Source organism: Tupaia chinensis, unplaced genomic scaffold (genome assembly GCF_000334495.1).
Source record: "Tupaia chinensis unplaced genomic scaffold, TupChi_1.0 Scaffold000549_1, whole genome shotgun sequence".
NCBI classification, from domain to species: Eukaryota; Metazoa; Chordata; class Mammalia; order Scandentia; family Tupaiidae; genus Tupaia; species Tupaia belangeri.
Genome location: NW_006160061.1, coordinates 417,598 through 433,330, shown reverse-complemented (window position 1 = coordinate 433,330; position 15,733 = coordinate 417,598). Strand labels below are relative to the sequence as shown.

General features: G+C 36.6%; 1 pseudogene; it reads right to left on the bottom strand.

Moving 5' to 3' along the window:
* Window positions 1-13,856: 13,856 nt before the first annotated feature.
* Window positions 13,857-14,517, bottom strand: LOC102487324 (60S ribosomal protein L29 pseudogene; annotated as a pseudogene).
* Between the last annotated feature and the right edge of the window lie 1,216 nt (window positions 14,518-15,733).

The window sequence follows — 15,733 nt, the reverse complement described above, 5'->3', positions numbered from 1 at the left end:
TTACCTCTTACATTTTTAAATTGATTTTTTGAATTCTTATGTAATTTGATAGGAGGTTTTTTGTTGAATATTTGTGGCATGGATATATTTTCCTATTTACTGGGTTACTTTTTGTTCGTAATAGTCTCTCTTGATAAGCAGATGAGATTAATTTTAACATAGTTAAATTTATAATTTTCTTTCATTGTTTGTGCTTTTTATATTTTATTGAAAAATTTTCATCTACTTTAAGGTTGCAAAGATGTTTTATTTTCCTCTAAATGCATATTGCTTTATCTTTCACATTTAAATCCCAGAACTATATGGATTAAAGTTGATTTTGTGTGTATATACAAGTGCAATATGTGGTAAGAGTTTAAGGTATTACTTCTTCAGTCCTCAAATAGGTACTAACTGTCCCAGAACTATTTCTTAAAGAGATCACCTTTTTCTCACTGCACTGTAATTATATCTTTCAACATGGTATTTTTAGAGGAATTTTCAAAAGTAAGACATAGTTACAGAATGAACTTGCACCTTTCTGATACCTAAACTCTTTACTTAATCTAAATTTTATATTGCAATAAAAAAATCAGCTAGCAATATGTCTTAAAATTTCAAGGTTTAAACAGTTTTTTCAAGGCTTAGAATGTTGGAGCATTGCTGTATTGCTTAATTTTTAGAAAGCCAAATTCCTTTCCATTCTTGTGAGAAATGCACTCACCCATTGAATGCCAAAGAATGTATACAGAGAAACAAGGTACACAGAGACACAAGGTACAGCAAAGTGAGCCTTTAAAGGCAGTCTTGCAAGACTGGGTGTCTAATGGGCACCCAGAAAGGGTTGTAACAAATAATTTATTCCCTAATGTACAAGTCTTTCCCCCAGTTCCTCATTGGCTGAGTATAATGGGGTATATGAACTTCCTGGACATTGCCTAAGTTTCATTATTCCCTTATAAGGTATTTATCGTCTCCTTTTCTCTCTTGTCTGGTGGAAAGGCATAGGCTGAGAATAAACCTACGAAAAAGACCCACCTAATGTCATGTGGTGGGAGAAGAACCAGGAAGAAAAAAGGAATAAAGGGCTGGTAACCAACCACCTCTTGAGAAGTCATTTCTCAAAGGTGATTTGGTTCTGGGATTTCACATCCACAAGTTGGTTAAGTGCCGGGGTCCAGCCTCGGCGTGGGTGGGTTATCTCGACGAAGGCGGCGAAGGTGAACAGAAGACAGAGGCCTAGATGCTTTCTCATGCACGTCCTATGCCGGACACCCCTCAGAGGTCGCCCTCTGAGGAGTGACAACTGCTAGGAATTATCGTGCGTTTTTATTGAAAATGCGTTACATACAAGTAAATGGGAGAGGGGCTACGTGTTTCAATTATCAGCTCATAAAGTCTTTTAACAATAAAGAACATAGATTCTATTCAGGGGTGGATTAAAGGTGGGTCTAGTGCAGTTCCTATTCAGGGGTGGATTAAAGGTGGGTCTAGTGCAGTTCCTCAATTGTAGGTGGGTCTCCATGGAATGCAGTTTCGGGAAAGCGGTTCCAGAAAGCAGAGGTGATCATCAGAACTTAATTTGAGGAATCCTAATATATTTATCTATTTCACTTGGAGAGGGCAGAGGTGTCCTGGGCCAGTTTTGCCCTAATCTTATTTTAGGTAAAGAAAGGATGTATTTTAAAGGGCCTTCCAAAGGTCAAGATTACTTCTGCCTAGAAAGAACTTCAGCCCACCCTCTATTGTGACCATGGAGATAAAGCATTGTAATTAATAGTAAGTGATCAGAGCAAAGGGGAGCGGTCGGGGGACTTCGTGGAAGATTTTATCTTACACTCAGGATGTATAGGGGAGCTATGTAATTCTTTTATAGTAGTATATTGGGGAGCCAGAGGGGGGTCACTTCCCAGTAAGGCTGCCAGTTTCTGGAGCAAATAGCAGACAGCCTTGCTGACATGCTAATTGACCCAAGCTTTGTTCCAAGGTCGGGGGCGCACAACAGTAGCCTTGCCAACGTGTTGATCGACTGGAAGCGGAGCTCAAAGGTCAGGGGGCTCAGACAGATACTGGGGCCTCACCGGGTCGGACTCCTCCAGTTAAGTAACTTTTGTTAAGCTAGGCTTAAAAATTAATCACTTAGGCTATTTTCTTACATTCTCAGACACAATCTATATTCCCTTGTCACTATCCTTCAAATCAGTTATGAGAATATCCCTTCTTTGCTCTTTTAGCTAATAGAAGAGCTGCTCTTTTATATCTAAAGTAGAAAAAAATTAATATATGTATAAGTATTAATATTATACCCTTGAAAACATAAAAACCACTGTGTGTGTTTTCTTCATCAAAAACAAAAAAGCTTGCATTTTAGTGTGTTCCTCCACAATTTTCTTTATTGGGTACATCAGTCTAGGTACATATATGTATGTGTGTGTACATATATACAAAAATATGTATATATACATATATGTATATACATATACATATATGTTTACAAATGACATTAGTGTTTTTAAACATCTTGGACAAAAATGCACTAGCGGCTTTAGTCTACAAACAATTTCAAATACATTTCTTCCATAAAATACTGTGGACTTTTAACTGGGCAAAATATTTTAAAAATTCATGGAACATATTGATGACAAATATAAGCTATTCTTTTCCTATGTCTGAATGAAAATTTCTGCTTAATTATATAAAAATATGTATCTATTAAATTTTTTTCTAAGTTACTTCTTCTATGAGAGAGAGAGTCACGCTATGAATCCCACGCTATTGTTCCTGCCCCACTCCCCAGCTCTCCTTGCTAGCTGGGATCATGGGTGTGCATGGCTAACATTTACATGTCTACTGGGGAACCAAACCCACTACCTTCCACATGTATTCAGCATTGCTTGAGAAGTTTGTTACTATTGTGCCATTGAACTGGTATTTGACTAAAATTTATTCTATATTCCAAACACAGTTATAATTCATGTCTGTATGTACAACTAGGGGACTTCAAATAGTTTATGAAAAATTTAATTAAAAGGGACCAACCCTATAGCCTAGTACTTTGAATCCTAGTTTGAATCCTAGTTCTGGAGGCTTTAAACAATGTCTGGTTTATGTGTGGGCATGACCTAAATCTCAATAGGATAGAGAAATGAAAGAGAAGAGATTGTGATGTGACCATGCTCAATTTGGAGATGCTTTCTCTCTATCTTGCCCTCTCTGTCTCTCTCTTCTGGGTCCTTCTATTTCTCTCTGGTGAGCACCGACACTTTCTGGCAATTAAAAAAGAAGACAGTAAAAATGGAATTAAAACACAAGTTTAGGGGCCAGAAGGTGATGTCATGGTTAAGGCATTGCACTCCTACATGGCTGACAGCGGTTCAAGTCCCAGACCTGCCTATTTGAAACTCATGCCAGGCACATCTACATGCATGCTGAAAATCCCAAGAGGATAATGGAGAAGAAAAGATTGCATCATGGCTATCCCTCCACTAGGGAGTGGCTTCTCACTTTCTCTCTCCCTGTCTGTCTTTTCTCTCTGGTGATCACACATGCCCTATAGCAAAAATCTCTCAAAACAACAACATAAAAAAACACACAAGTATAATTTGGTGCAAAAATGCTTGGGAATCCATGTATAGTTATTTTACAATTTTTTATTTACATCTAATGGTTGTACATCATTATGGTGTACAGTATGGTTTCTCATGCTTTTTCTTTTTCATCATATACATTTTCCATGAACTTTTTGGTTGAATAGTCCTATAGAAGCACATAAAAACATTTTATTTAGGGACTTATAATAAAAATGTGTGTATATATGTTTATACATTATTTTATACACATGCATGTTATTTTCTAATTATTTACATGCTGTTAGAATTGTTTGATTGTCTTATACTCTACATTCCTAAATAAATATGACTGAAATAATTCCCTTTGTACCTCACAAGATATATGCAGTAAATAATTTTCCATGTCAGTGCTTGGGGTTATTCCTCAAGATTATGTCTATAACTGGGTCAATACATTCTTGCTTTTGTGTTATATTGTTATATTTTAACTTTATTTTAGGGAAAACAGCATAATATTGATCTTAAGCTTCCTTCCAGCATATAGCCTGAAATTTAAATTAGTAAGCAGTAACATCAACACTAAGACAATACATTTGGCACAAAGCCATTGCAATACCAGCCCAAGAGAGTTGATATCCTTAGACAACAGGGAAGTCAAATGACCCCGAGTAAAAGATGATACATCACTTGTTAAGGAGTATCTTTTCTCCATTATAAGAATTCATAAAGGGAAAATGAACTGTGTGAAGTAGACTGATTGGCAGCAACCTTGACAGAAGACCTCTCAAGGGTGGAAATAAAGAGCTTACGATTCTGAAGGTACAAAACCAGTAGCTTTAGTTGTTTAAAGCTAGGGAGGCACAAAATGAGAACAAAACCTTTAAAGGTTGTGATTTTATCTCAGAGAATGAGAACAATTTCACCTGCACTATAATAGGGGTCCAGGGACAGTAAGTTGCCAGAGTAGTATGAATGTTGTGGAATCTACAGCAATGGTCAGTTAGCAATATTTTATGGCATCAATCTAAGACATTCTAAAACTGATTAAGATTGCAAAACTCATTGGCATAGTTCTTGGGCTTGTTAGCAATCACCTGTAATTTAAAAAGAATTACACAGGGAACTATAAAAAAGGACATAAATGCTATGAGCACTTACATAACAGAGTTTGTATTATGAACACGACAAATTGGACAGTGAACACAAGATTTCTTGGTTGGGCCAGTTACCTGGCTTGTAAATTGTAGTTATTCTTGAGTAACAACTTTAACCTTACCAAGACTCTATTGTCTTTCTAAGGCTTATTGATTTTCATTGAATAGGGGGCAGGAAAACTAGCTTTCCCAGAAATTTAAACTCATGAAGTGGGTAAATTTATTATCTTTGTTGTTGAATGATGGATTTTTGTGTCACTGTCTTATCTAGTTATTAAGATTTACCCTGGGTAATGATGAATCCCAGTTTTATTGGATGATCTAACTAGGACTTCAAAGGGGCTTTCCCCTGAGAGTCTTCTGGCTTTAAAATCAAGAAGTTATGGGATTTTTTTTTTTTTTTTTAGTAAAGTATCCCAAATTTTCATTAGCTAATATAAGCTTTCAGGTCTTGTATTTTTAAATTTATAATCAAAGTGGTTATAAAACTTATTATTAAGCCATTGATAGAAGTGATGTCAATAAGGTAGAGAAAGCCAGATGTCTTTCAGAGAAACCTTTTAGGGAAGGAATATATTATTGCGATTATAATGCTATTTTTGATTTTTAAAATTTTTAACTTATAGAATAGCCACATGTTTAAAGTGATCTGTAAGGCATAATACAAAGATGGTAGAATATAATTTGAGAGAAGAGGTAGAATGGAATGAGTGTGTTCATATTTATTCCTTAGAGAATTTTATATAATTCACTGACTTGAATATGGTGAATTGTAACCCACTTCTATCTTTGTGAATTCACCAGAGGAAGAAAGATCTCATCTATAGCTCCCATGAAAAGCTCCCCTGAGGTTTTGTTTAGCTCAGAGACTCAAATTTGCTTTTTTCTCCTCTCCTCAGGGAAACAAATTGTCATAGCTACACAAAGCACAGGTTGAGAGTTAAAATGCACCATTTATGTGGATCCTAAGGTTTTTCACAAAGTAAGGAATCTTTCACACACTTGAGTTCTCTGTAAGTTACTTCACTCTGTAGAAAATGTCATGGTTATAGACCAATTTCTAGAATAGCTGACTTGGACAAATACTTTCTAACAGTACAAAAAACTCGTTTGACTAAGAAAAGTGACACTAGACAGAAGCCACACCATCTTGTTTTCAGCTCTCTCTGGAGACCCCAGTGAATAATCGACAGACCCACCTGGATGTTTGCTTTTAGCTGACTTCAGAAAACCCACTTATACAGCAGGTGAGAGAACCATGACAACGGAGTATGGGAAATAAGTTTTTGCCAGAAAAATCTGCACTCTAGTGTGCAGCTGATATGGGAAGATCTCACAAAGAGAACTTAATTAAAAAAATAAATACAAAGAAGATGAAAATGAAAATAGAGAAAAGACTTTATTTTTGCTCTAGCTTGCAAGGAAAACAAAAATGGAAATAAAACCTTTTGGTTAAAATAGTTTTGAAATTAAATGTATTATACTGACTTTTGTAACAATCATATAAAAAGGAACAACTGTTGGCACAGAAGTGATTGCTAATACGTCTAACATTAAAATGTTCATTGTGGTGGTAATAGCAATTGAAGTAGCAGGGCACAGTCCAGCCAGCCCTGCTTATGTACAGTCTTGGTGTCTATTATATAAAGGGTTACTTTCCACCCTGAACTGTTAGGTATTCATGTTCTTATGTAACATTCCTATTCATCCCTCAAGCCCTAATTCCAAGAAACCTCTTCCTCTCCCCCCCAGGTTTTTGCTATAGGGTGCATGTGCTTGACTGAGAGAAAGAGATAGAGATACAGACCAAGAGACAGAAAGCTAGAGACCATTCTCCCCTGAGGGGATGGCCATGCCACAATCCCTTCTTCTCCATTCACCTCTCAGGATTTTGAGCATGCATGTACACACACCTGGCATATTATTTAAGCCAAGAGACTTGGACTCAAACCACAGTTGACCATGTGAGAGTCCAGCACCCTAACCACTATGTCGCCTGCGGACCTGACACCTCTTCTTTTAACTCACTGATTTAATGCAGATCCTCCCTACTTAGAAATTCTTCTATTATTTCTTCTATAAGTTTAATAGTTCTAGAGATTGTGTTTAGGACTGTGATCTACTTTTATCTTAATTCTTGTGAATTTTGTAAGTTAAGGGTTAAGCTTTTACTGCCATCTAGTTATCTAGTTCTAGCATCATTTGCTGAAAAGACTGTCTTTTTCCCCATTAAATTACCATTACACATTTTTTTTTGAAAATCATTTGATTATAAAATGGCTGGGGTCAATACGGGGGTTTCTGTTCTGCACTATTGATCTATATGTCTATCTGTAGGCCAATATTTATAAGTTTTTTCAAACAAGCCCACTAGTGACCAGCAGATAACATAATGATTACATCACTGGACTCCCATGTAGTCGACTGTGGTCCAAGTCCCAGACCCAGCAACTTGAAACTCCCACAGGGCAAGTGTGTGTGCCCAAGATCCCGAGAAGAGAATGGAGAAGGGATTGGCCTTCCCCCCTAGGGGGTGATTTCTTGCTTTCTGTCTCTATGTATTTCTCTGTGTCTCTGGCAAGCACATGCGTCTTATAGCAAAAATATTTCTCTAAACAACAACAAAGATGGAATCTCCCAGTTCATGAACATTTCATTTTTGCAATGTTATTTTCAGTCTACATTTATTAAAAATTGTTTACTAAATTTATTACTATTTTATGCTATTGGAAATTTTAAAAGTATTCTCTGCTATGCTGTAAAACCAGAATTGATTTTTTTTGTGTCTTGTAACTTCGCTATGTTTTTAATTAGTTATAAGAGCTTTTTTGTAGATTCTTTAGGATTATCTGTGTGATCATGTCATCTGCAAATAAAAAGTTTTACTTATAAAAGAAAAGAAATTCTTATGCATCTTTTATTATAGTGGTCAGTATATTGTCATATATAATTGTTTACGTCTTTGTCTTCTTTACATCATATATAATATCCTTTAGTAAAGTTTATAGTTTCATGAGTGAGAGACACACACACCCTTGGCAGGTCTAGCCACACTACAGTCACTCACAAGCCTCTTAGCCAGTCTGATCACAGCACAGGACAGGTGTGCCCAGAATGTTCAGGTCCACCTGGGACTCAAACCCAGGACCCCTACATGGCTCCACCCTCATGGGTGCACTGCTACCTACATCATCATGGCTGGGCTTGCATCTTCTTTGTGCCCCGTTTGTTTCTCAGTATGTACACAGTGTGCAGAACATGGCTTTGTTCTATGACTGAGCATTCTGTTACTAAAGATACGAAAAGGACATTTTTTTTCCTAAACTGGTACCAAAGTTTTAAAGTAATTCTCTTCTTGACTCAGAGTCATTTGTTTAGTCAATGAATATTGATTGAATATATCAAATTATCAGGGCATTGCTACTTCTAGAATGTTCACCATTAGAATCTTTGACCTTTTTCTCATCTCTGGAATGAGAGATAAAACCTTTCAGTAAAATCATTTATTTTTTTATTCCATGGCTATTTTTAGTGGCAAATATGGGGATGTTCATTTTTACTTTATTTTTCCTTATATTTCTTTACAAGTTTATAGAAAGCAAGTATTTTCAAAAGGAAAATGAAAGTTCCTATCACTTCTTTCAAAAATTGGTATTTATAGCTAAAATATCCTATGATCATTTACATATATATATTATGTGCACACATGTGTGTTTTTGTTTATTTCTTAATTTCATAAGAATTGGGACCAGCTGTTGGCATAATGGCTGTGTGTTGGACTCCCATGTAGTTGACCGCTATTTGAGTTCTGTCCCTGTTGGCTTAAACTCACGCTGGGCGTGTGTGCGTGTGTGCCCAAGATCCCAAGAGCAGAACGGAGGAAAAAGGATTGTGGTGTTGTCATCCCCCTGGGGGGGTGATTTCTCGCTTCCTGTCTCTCTGTCTCTGTCTGTCTTTCTGGTGAGGGCAAGTGCCCTATAGCAAAAAACCTCTCCAAAAAAAAAAAAAAAAAAAAAGAAAATTTCATAAGAATTGAATCTACTACAAAAATGTGAAAAGTTCTAGATGTTTTTTGTTTTTGATGAATAAAACTTTATGGATAAGGAAAAGACTCATAGTCTTTAATTAATATACTTATTTATTAATGTATATTAGTATATTCATTTGACAGAGTTAGCAATGCCTCCTATTTAAGAGACTGTAAGCATACAAAAAAACCCGGGTTTTGCCTTCGAATAACACTTAATTTCCCTGTTCTTCTCTCTTCTTGCCATGATTTAATAATTTAGGATAAATTTATTTTTTTCTCTTTTAAGTTAACTGTACACTAATGAACACTATACTTTGATCTTCACATATTTCTTCATAAATGGAAAAGATTTAGCATTTATTGTTTCTAAAAGTGACTCTTGCAAGAAACTGTATTTTCTTTTCAGCTCTCATTTATACACCAAAGCTGAGACATGTTCTTTCTTTTTTTTTGGAGAGGTTTTCGCTATAGGGCACATGCACTCGCCGGACAGACAGAAAGAGAGACATAGAGACAGAAAGCAAGAAATCACCCCCCAGGGGGGATGGTCACGCCACAATCCCTTCTCCTCCATTCTCCTCTTGGGATCTTGGGCATGCACACACACGCGCCCGGCGTGAGTTTTAAGCCACCGGATTCGGGACTCGAACCACGATCGACTATGTGGGAGTCCAGAGACATAGCCATTATGCTAACTGCTGGTCCCTGAGACAAGTTCTTATAAGGAGGGGAAAGTGTATTCTGTACACCTTTTGGTATTTGTTTGCTTATTTATTTTGGACCCTCTAGAATATCTGGAAAAACACTTAAAGTTTCTTGGATGTTTGTCAAAATATTTTTGATTTCATAGCATACTTACCAAGAAATGCAGAATCAGCCATTTTTCAGGTTAGATGAGAAAATATCTGTAGTTCTTAAGCTATTAATTGCAGTCAATGTTTTCACTTGGCTTGATTAACGTTCCATATTGATGACCATCTCAGGAGTAAATGCAGACCTGCCTCATGATTTCTAAGGGATTTACTTATCCATGTAAAAAATTATTCGGTTGTATGTGTTATTGAACCATTTAAATACCTGAGCTGAGTGTTTTTAAATTAGTCTATTAGAATTGATTATATCTGAGTAATGAATAAAACTCTGGTTTTACAGTAATTTAATGACTTCAATTTCCAAAATCATTTAAAGTTTGTAGCCAAACAAAAAAGTTTGTAGCCAAAATAAATGTTTCTCCCATTGAAAGTAAGCCAAAACCTATTTTAAAAACTAAAATCCTATTAAAATGTTAACAATCAGTTTCCACCATTTTAAGTAATATCTTTTAAATAGATACAAAAATATGGTTGCTTCTTTAAAAAATATTTATGCCTATGGATTCTTTGAAAATATGATCTACAGTTTACTCATTCAAATGAGTCAGATTCACTATACATCCCCTTGAAATAAAAAATAACAGACTGAGAAATTAAGCATCCATTTTCTAGGAACTATGAGATTTGATGTATAGGGTGTTTTTTGCTTTTTAGATGCTGTAGGGTAACTTGATTGGCTGTATAGTTCTAAGTGCTGAGTACCTTTATTGAATATGAAAATGTTTTATTTTTTAAAGATCACTCATTTTATCCACCACATAAATAACTATTCAGCATATACTATACATCAGGCATAGTGCTAGGTATTAGACATAAAACAATAAACCAAAACAGGCATGGTTGCTATTCTCATGCTGCTTAGTTTGGTGGGCAAGCCAGGCATTGATCAAATAATCACAAACATAATTGTGAAATTATAGCTATGACACACGCTGTAAAGAAAGTGTGCCTGTGAGTGCACTTTTAATAGATTTAACTTAGCATGAAGGTCAGGGAAGGCTTCTAGGAGGAAACATCACTAAAACTGAGATGCCAGGAATGAATAGGCTATTATCCACCAAGAAGGATGGAGGAGAGCTGCAGCTGAGAGACAAATGCTGCAAAGCGTGTGCTAAGAGATATGGCAATAAAATTGCAATTCTTTATTACAAAGCATGTGTAATTGCTGATATTTGACCATTTTTCATCCATAGAGTGGCGACTTCATATGCACTAATCTGATACTATTGCAATGAAAAGGGAGCATTAACATAAAAAAATCTAATTTGAAAAACAAAACTGTTGCTCTGCTCTTATATTTTAGGCCTCTTCATGACTTTTCTGTAAATATAAGAAAAAGGGCTAGATGATCAGGTAATCAACTGGTACTCCACAGATGTCATTATTATGAGAAGAAAAGTTTCCGGTTTTCATCTTTTTTTCCTTATTTTTTTAATTAATGACAGAAGCAAACAAGAACAGCTTTAAATTCCACAGCATGGGCACTAGTTCAGATATGAGCAGCAGTGTCCTCCAGGACTTTGCAAAGATGTGACTACAGAATTTATAGATGTTTCTGACTGAAATAGTAAGATGAATGCGTCAATTATATTAAACTGCTTCACTTCCCAGTTGTATAAGCATACAATTAAATAATTCTTTCTGCTTATTTTCTCAACAGCAATATTTTCCTTCTCAAAACCTTTCATAATCCTGTTGCTTTTGTTTAAATTCCTCTCCAAGTGCTTCCTGTCTCAATAAAATATTTTTTATTTGCCATCCTTGTAAACAATATCTCTATGGTGAAGTTGAGTATGGGGAAGCCTACGGAGGATGGTTAGCAAGATGGTGGTGAGGAAGAGACTAAAGATGCACACCCTGTTTTCACTCACACCAGAAATACCTAGAAAAATTATGTTGCAAGGCTTTGACATTCAATCCTCCACACTGAATGTTTATACTAGAATGTATCATAAAATAGGGTCATTGGACTGATAGACCGAGTTGCTGCTTCTCTTTTGCAATAATAACTCCCCTAGGAGCTAGTGATCATTTATTTCTTTAAAAATTTCATGTGCAGGGCCAGCAGATGGCATAGTGGTTACAGCTCAGGACCCCCCACATGGCTGACTGTAGTTGGAGTCTGGGACACTGTGGCCTGAAAATCACGCTGGGTGTGTGTGTGCAGCAGATGTCATAGTGGTTACAGCTCAGGACCCCCACATGGCTGACTGTAGTTGGAGTCTGGGACACTGTGGCCTGAAAATCACGCTGTGTGTGTGTGTGTGTGTGTGCCCAACATCTCAGGAGAGAAATGGAGAAGAGGGATTACAACATGGCCATTTACTTGAGGGTAATTTCTTTTCTCTCTCTCTCTCTCTCTCTCTCTTTTTAATACTGTTTTATCTTAGGGTACATGCGCTCACCAAGAGAGACAGGGAGATAGAGACAGGGAGAGGGAAAAGTAAGAAATCACCCCATCAAGGGGTTCACCATGCTCTAATCCCTTCTCCTCCATTCTCCTCTTGGGATCTCAGCCTCTTTCACTCTCATTGTCTCTCTCTGGTGAGTGCATGCACCCTGTGGAAAAAATCTTACAAAAACAAACCAAAAAACCTCATGTGGAATAATGTTCCACAAATTAATGAAGATTGGAACTTCATGGGAAGGGTATGTTTTTAACTAAATTACCACAGAATTATCCAACCCAAATATACATTATAGATATTATATACTTAGTATATATATATGTAGTATATATACTTAGTAATTGTTTATTAACGATAGTCAATTAACATTAATGAGAGTAACTAATACTAATTTCATTTTGCCAGACCAAGCTTTTAGGTTACCCTTTCTCTGGTAATTCTCTGGAATCCAAAACTCAAATGAATGTGAAAAAATGTACTCTATGTATTTGTATATTTAATTCTTTTTTAGAGAGGATTTTTTTCTTTTTTCTTTTTTCCTTTCTTTTTTTTTTTTTTTTTTGCTATAGGGTGCATGCACTCACCAAAAAGACAGAGAGAGACAGGGCGACAGAAAGCGAGAAATCACCCACAGGGGGAATGGCCATGCTGCAATCCCTTCTCCTCCATTCTCCTCTCGGGATCTTGGGCATGCATGCACACATGCCCAGTGTAAGTTTAAGCTGCTGGGTCCAGGACTCGAACCATAGTCGACTACATGAGAGTCCAGCGACATAGCCATTATGCCAACTGCTGGTCCTTATTTGTATATTTAATTCTTTTTCTACCTCCCTCTCTCACTCTCTCTCACACTCACATACATAAAACTTCTAGATATTAATTTTCATTATAATATGTAATGTATTTAATTCTTTTTCTACCTCCCTCTCTCACTCTCTCTCACACTCACATACATAAAACTTCTAGATATTAATTTTCATTATAATATGTAATGTCACATACATGTAATTTATAGATATTAATTTTCATTATAATATGTAATGTTTGCCCACGGTAGTCTTTTTTAAAAATAATTATTTATTTAATTTTATTTATTCATTCATTTATGGATATTGGACCAGAGAGAGAAAAACAGAGAGAAAGAGAAAGATGGAAAGTGAGGAAGCAAGCCACCAGGTCCAAAACTCGATCTGTGGTCGGTCATGTAATTTATAGATATTAATTTTCATTATAATATGTAATGTTTGCCCACGGTAGTCTTTTTTAAAAATAATTATTTATTTAATTTTATTTATTCATTCATTTATGGATATTGGACCAGAGAGAGAAAAACAGAGAGAAAGAGAAAGATGGAAAGTGAGGAAGCAAGCCACCAGGTCCAAAACTCGATCTGTGGTCGGTCATGTGGGAGTGTCCAACGCCTTAACCACCATGCCACCTGCTGGTCCCCCGCAGAACTCTTTTATAACTGTTCGATTGTGTATTACCAATGACTAACAGTAACAAATGAAGGTTTACTTTCTGATGAAAAAATTCTAGAGCTTACTAGTACATGTAGTTATTCAAGTATAATAGTGTTTGCCTTGGGTGATTGTTTCTTGCTTTTGGAAACATTTGTCTTCCATGACACTTTCTCCTGAATTTCTTCCTACTTCTGACCATCTAATTATCTATATTTTTGGGAGGAGGAGTAATTTTATCTTTCCTAATAAATTCACTAATTTCTCATATGGTGACAACTCTAATGCCCTTACCTTCCAGGTTTAAACTTTTTTCTGAATTGAAGATTTGTATTTCCCTTTGGACATAAGTACATTCTATAGGTAAAAAGATTTGAGCAACAATTATCTCATATTTTCTCTCAAAGCTGTCCCCTGACTGGTTTTCTTTTCTTTTCTGTTTTTCCCCCCTACCTCAGGTTTATTTGTACACACAGCACTGGAGGATACCAGCCCCACTTCGAGAGCAGCCCAGGGTTTACCAGTCTTTCTGTCATGCTGGCAGAAGCCTCTACTATGGAGATTTTGTGGGGTCCTAGATACCTTTGGGAGCCTGATTGGAGCCAGAACTGAAGACGGAGCTGCAGCTGAGACCTGGGCCTTGGTTTGGGTCTTGGTCTGAGCCTTGGCCTTGTTGACCTTTGGCCCAGAGAGCCTGAGGCCCTTGGCGATGTGGGCACAAGCATGTTTCCCAAGCTTAGGGTGGGCAATGTAGGCAAGACGACTGAGCTTGTGGCTGCTGCCCTTCGGGAAACCTCTCTGAACCTCCTTGGACTTTATAAGGGCCTTGATGGCCTCTGCTCGCACACTCATGGCCTTTTGCGTTGTTGGCTTGCATCTTCTTCAGATCCTTCCTGTTGTCCTTCTTGGCAAAGCACAGGTTCCTCAAGAACTTGGGGTCCACCCATTTGAGAGATTCATATTTTTGTGATCGAGGTTTCTTGATGCCATTTTTATGCCATTTTCGGGACTGGTTATGGGTGATGTCATTCTTGGACTTGGCCATGTCTGCACCAAAACACCCTGGCTGCTGAGGAGTCTGGGGCCAGAAGAGCCCCCTGACTATTTATCTAAGTACAAATAATAAATACAATAGTTTTATAAATTGGAAGCAATAGAAAATTAAAATGTTTTAATTCTGAGATTAGTTTTACATTTTATATAAAGTCCCCATCATGATGTATTAAATACATGTACATATATATTAGGTTGTCAAAAAAGTCCTGACCCTTTTTTGCATGAAAAATATGAAAAAATATGTCATGACTTTTATGACAAGCCAATATATTTATTTACAGAGAACTTTACATTTTTTTGTCTTTAAAATTTTTGCAATAGGATTTTTTTTAAGTTTATTTCTTCTGTCAGGAAAAGGGTCAGGAAAACAGAAACAAAAGGATCTTGATGCTGCAGTCCACTTTCACCCATAGCCAGTCTCAGATCATAGGCATGCATGTGCCAAGCATCTCAGAAAAGTCTCTGGACAAAAAGCTGGAACATGCCCATGTAGATCAGCCTTCAGAGTGTCACTTACTGCTGCACCATGCACGAGCCCTTGGAAACCCTTAATTATACATTTTGCAAAGTGATCTGTCCCTATGTGGTTAAGAATAAATATATTCTGAAGGATGTAAAATCTTAGTTTATAGTGCTCATGAGTCTTTGCAAAATAAAACTTTTTGCTAAAAAAGAAAATATTCAGTCAAGCAAGGTGCAAATCAAGATTGAGAATGTAAAAGCAATATGAGAGAATAGAGAATACCAAAATTTGACCGTAAGTTATCAACATATATAGCTATGTTACTTTTTTTTTAGTGTCTTGGATGATACTAATTGGGCACTATCTTAGTGAAAACTGAGAAAGCAATTGCTTTAATAATTTTCTGTGCTGTGATTCAGATGAAGATACCCACCCCCACACCACCTTCCAGCTAAAAAGTCTGAGGGAGTTCTGAAAATATCTAAATCTAACTCTTAATGGATAGAATGTCAATAATCCTCCCCAATGCAACTATGGCCTGAAGGATGAAATATGCTCACTGGCCAGGCTTAGCCCATAGATACACAAAAAAGTCAAAGAAGGAGTAAAATCTAGCCATCATATATAGATTGGGTCTGGAGGAAGAAATCCAAAGCATTGTTAGCCATCAAAAGGAAAAAGACATTGGGAACCAGCAGTTAGCGTAATGGCTATGTCGCTGGACTCCCACATAGTCGACCGC